We start from the raw sequence: 4,776 nt of genomic DNA on the forward strand, positions 1-4,776 counted from the left end.
CTACCATGCTGCTCCAAGCCTGCTAAAACAGTATATTGCAGTTTCCCTCCAAGTCAGTGAATGAGGAGAGCCGCACGCCAGGTTCACGAATCGTTTGTGGGGTTAAAATATCTGTGGGATGCTCCATCCACTCCACAGGCACACATCCCTCATTTGCTTTGGAAGAGACGTGTTGCACTTTAGCAGAGGGGGAGACAGGCTTTGGGGATGGGATCTAGCGTACTTGAATTCCTTTTTGAAATCACAGCAGCGGGAGACATTGATGTCTGTGATGCAAGTGCGCACGCTGCCTTCAACTTGTATGTGTTTTATTGCTGGAGTCATGTTACTGACAGGATAATGAAATTGCAAAGAAAATGTGTTATATTCAACTTTGCCTTGATAATATAAACACTTTGTTCATTTTTTTTCTTCTTTTTTTATTCACAGACTAAGTTCATCAGGAAATTATAAAATTATTTAAAAATTCTGTGCCGTGTCTTCATTTCGGTGAATTTCGGTGTATCTTGCTTGGTGCCCTCTCTTGCGTGCCCAGGATCAGAGGGGCAGGTAGGAGGGCTGAGCAGCTGTGTGGCTGCTCCCTGAGACTGGACTTGAGGTCCCATTTGTTGCCCACCCGACACCACTGGAACAACCCTTCTGGGGGTGTCGGCTGCACCTCGTGCCTGGCAATGCTTACGGGCATAGCTGGGGCTGCCTGCAAGGCGAAGGTGAGGGTCTGTCAATCACAGGAGTGTTTCGGTTACCCCAGGACCTCAGAGGTCAGGTAAGTGGAGATAGAGCAACTGCATTTACAGTCAGCTGTTTCCTTTGTCTCTCTCGTGCCTGTTTTCCAAGTAAATGTGACTTCAACGTTGCTAACGAGTGGCTGAATCCCAGATGTGCATCCAGCGTTGAGTCCATGTCGGGATCGCGTCTTACGGAGTAATGCGCCTGGAAAGCCTTGCTGTGCAAAGGCCGGCGAGGCGAGGTTGTCCTGCAGAGCGTGTTCCTGGTGGGACCCGGACGCGGGTCCTGTTCTCACGGGAGCAGAGGAGAGTCACCGCTTCATTGCGTAAGAGGAGTCGTGCCCCCTGCAACAGTGGTGGAAACGGGCTCTACCCAGCATCCAGTCTCCAGCCGCGTTTTGAGGACGTGGGAAATTGCCTGAGTAATGTCACTATAAAATCTCATTTTTCTGGTGTTTTTAACTGTTCTAAAGAGAATAGCATTGCAACACTGGGTCCCACTGGTAGAACAATGTCCATGTTACACGCACTCCACCAGATTCTCCGCAGCTATCCCGAAGCCCTGGCAGAGCAGACCTCCCCAAGTTGGACACTTTCTAACCAGTTTCTTTCTCAAAGCCTCTCTGTTTCTTTCTCCATTTGTCTATCTGTGCAGCCAGTTGTTTTCTGGGCTTTCTTGCTGGCCTTGTCCCTTCTGCTTTCTGTATCATTTCAAGGGGCTCTTAAGATCCCAACTCGCTGTTTCCATACGAGCAACTTCATGTGTGACAGGAACAGGCGTCCTGATCTCAGTGCCTGGATGTTCCCCTCCCTCTGTTAATTGGGTTTCAATCACTTGGGCTTCAATCAGGCACGTAAAGCAGCGTGTGGAAAAAGGATACGCGGGGATTAAGGGTCTCGGGAGCTTTGAAAGGACGAGTCCATCGGCCTTTTGGTTCCCAGTCTGGTTTATGTTTGCTTGAGCGTCTTTGGCTGAGAAGGGGATTCGTGATTCCCGTCAGGCCAGGGTGTGCCTGGCTTTTGCAGCGCAGTCCAGATCAGCTGAATGAAACCACATGCCACATAAATTTAACCAATTATTGTACAACGGGGTATCCGTTGGTCTGAAAGCGATACAAATGTCATTTCTGAATGGCTTGTCCTTTCAGGAGAGGAGGACGAGTGAAAGGCAAGAGTCGCAGCCACCGCCAGTGGGAGAGCACATCTGCAGGGAGAGCAGCACATCTGGAGGCAGAGCTGAGCCGAGCTGCCGCAGCCCACTCTGGCTCTGCCTGCTTGGTGTGTTGCACCGCCGTATCCCCGCAGGCTGACTCATATTTTGGATGGCCCATAACGAGAACACTGTTCGCACTGCAAAGCGGAGATGCCAAATCCCTTTTGTGCGTTATCAGGTTACATTTTATGCATTGTACAGTAAAACACAACAAGGCATCTGAATAAAATTGTCTGTGTTGAGTGCTGTTACTGTGACACAGAACAGGCAAGGCAGCAGTGGTAGCAGCGAATGGTCAGCCCTGGGATCAAACAAACACAAAGTTAAAATGTTTTCCTTTGCATCTGTTGCAGAGAGAGGTTCATAGGGGTGTACAAGCCCCTGTGTTACCCAGGCTCCTGATTAAACATGGGTGTCCTGCAGTATTCTAGCCAGGATGACTTTGTAAAACCTGCTTTTCTAAATTACGCTGGTCAGGGAAACTGCTGAAACCACATCAGCGATCCACTGGGAAGGGCAGCTTATTTAGGATCTCCTGTTTGCAACAGGATCTGCTGCACTTGTGCTGCACAGATGCCTTCTGCTTATGTGGCTTGATGCTATAGGGATGCATCACCCAAAACTGTAATTACAAACTAATTGCAAGCTCTAATGAAGTGATCTGTATATGACTAGTGACCTTTAGACTGGGACTTTGAGATATCAATAGCCACTCTTCTCACTGGGCTTCAGGCTGTTTAGAAATCTTTGGCAAATGGCCAAAGTCCTCTTTTTTTACTGTCTTTAAAAACTCTCAAACTCAAGAAAGGGCATATGCCCTGGAAAACTAAATGTAGCTGTATATAATAAAATTAATTGCAAACTATTTTTTTTTTTTAATCAAGCAATCAATCAGAGCCATACCCCTTGTGTTGGTAGACTTTATTTCTGAATATACTGATGATGTATGATAAAACATAAGTGGAACAGCTGGGACCAGCTTGGGTGTAGCCAGGGGGTTACAGCAAGTGATTCTCTGGGTGTGGGCTTTAAATCCGGTTGGTTTTAAGTACGCGATCAGTAGCTTTCCCCAATGGTTCCAATCGCAAACAGTAAAACTGTTCTAGATGAATGACTATGAAGTTTAAATATTTAGGCCCAGGTTCTGCAGCCTGTTTGTGTGAAGGTGTCACGCACTTCAGCGGGAATTCGGCTCCAGGAACGTCTATGGACACAAACCTTGTGACGAGGCAAGTTAAAAAACATTAGGTTTCTTTATGTGTTGGGAAAAAGGATGGGTTGCTGCTAGAGCTCAAAACCCCTCCTAGAAGGATTTTTTGTTCAGCTTGAGTAAACCCTTCATTTTCTGTAAGGGCGCACCATTTTGGGGAACCACAAGTCTTGGAATGTATATGAACGCTCTTAAACTCTCTTATATACTGCATAGAAACTGTTTTTAGCTTTAAACAGTATATCATCTTGTAGCCCAATGTATTGAAGTGCATGTGTGCATATATCTCTATGTGTCTGTGCCCATCTGTGTGATAATATATAAATATATATAGCTGCACACTGAAAACCATGTTTCAAGAATGCTAAGCTTGCAATGCCAAAGATCTGGAAATTAGAAAATGACTTCATGCCTAATAGGTCCATGATGCAATTTTCAGTGATGTATTTATGTAACTATTTTTTTGCTGGACCTTTCCTTCATTAAGTGTGCAGGATGAATTGATTTTTTTTCAAATCAGTGATTGCATAAACCCTAGCATTGCTGCCATCCATGCTTCTTCCAAGGCCACCAGTTCTCTGTTGCAAGCCTCTCGTTACCTTGATTCTGTAAATTGTCCCTCATGTTAGTGACTGCTTAGACATCAAGAGGGCTGCTGCTATAAAGTAGGGATTGCCTCAAAGTCCTTCCATATTTTTGGAGAGACACGAGCTCATATCATCTGCTCTAACATGACTCTAAAATGAACCTAATCCTGACATTTGGGAAGACCCAGACTTCAAATTCCACAGCCCATAAGTGCCCTGAGCAGGAGATTTGGTCTAGCACAGCATACATATACATCATCCACATCCAGAGCTAAATTTGGGTTTATTTCACAAGTGCCGAGAGTCCTATTTCTTCAGACACACAGCTGGACATGGACTATCATCAGAGACCATATGCAGCAAAGACTGCCTGAGGCTTGTTAGGGACTCAAAGACTTGGAGATCTGGTTTGACATTAAAATGGACGTAGCGATGTGCTTCCTCTATTCTTCCTTATTGTCCACAAAACGCATTGCCTTTCTCAGTCAGGTCATTCCTGGCAGGAGCACAAGTCTCCCAGAAAGTCAGTATAAAATATTTGAGGCTCTGCCTGACACCTAGAGTGACTGACATAGCACAGAAGAGATGTTTGCAGATTCTTGTAGACTGCAGTTGCTAAGAACTGCAAGATGCCATGTCAGGTACTTGACGACTTGGAGGGCATGTGAATTATATGCACGTGGGATTTAAAGACTGACTGCAAAGTGCAGAAGGAGGTAAATTTGATTTCAGCATCTTGTTTTCTGGTCCCCGTGTGCCTTCAATCAGCAGTTCATGCCACTCTTCTATGAATTAATTAATTTAGCATTAATAATTACTATGAGTATTTTGATGGTGGTAGTCATTAAAGTTTGAGAAAGCAAAGGATACGACTATTAAGGATATGTTGAACTATTGCCACTTTTGCTGATAGCCTTCACTGCTGTAAAGTGGCATATTTTGGCTTCACGTGTGTTTTCCCAGTCCAAGTGGTAACTGCAAGGTTGTTTTCGGAGGGAGCAGGGGGTCAGCAGCAGCCAGGGCTGGAGCGGCCGGGGA

This window comes from Balearica regulorum, chromosome 1, assembly GCF_011004875.1.
Source record: "Balearica regulorum gibbericeps isolate bBalReg1 chromosome 1, bBalReg1.pri, whole genome shotgun sequence".
Classification (NCBI taxonomy): Eukaryota; Metazoa; Chordata; class Aves; order Gruiformes; family Gruidae; genus Balearica; species Balearica regulorum.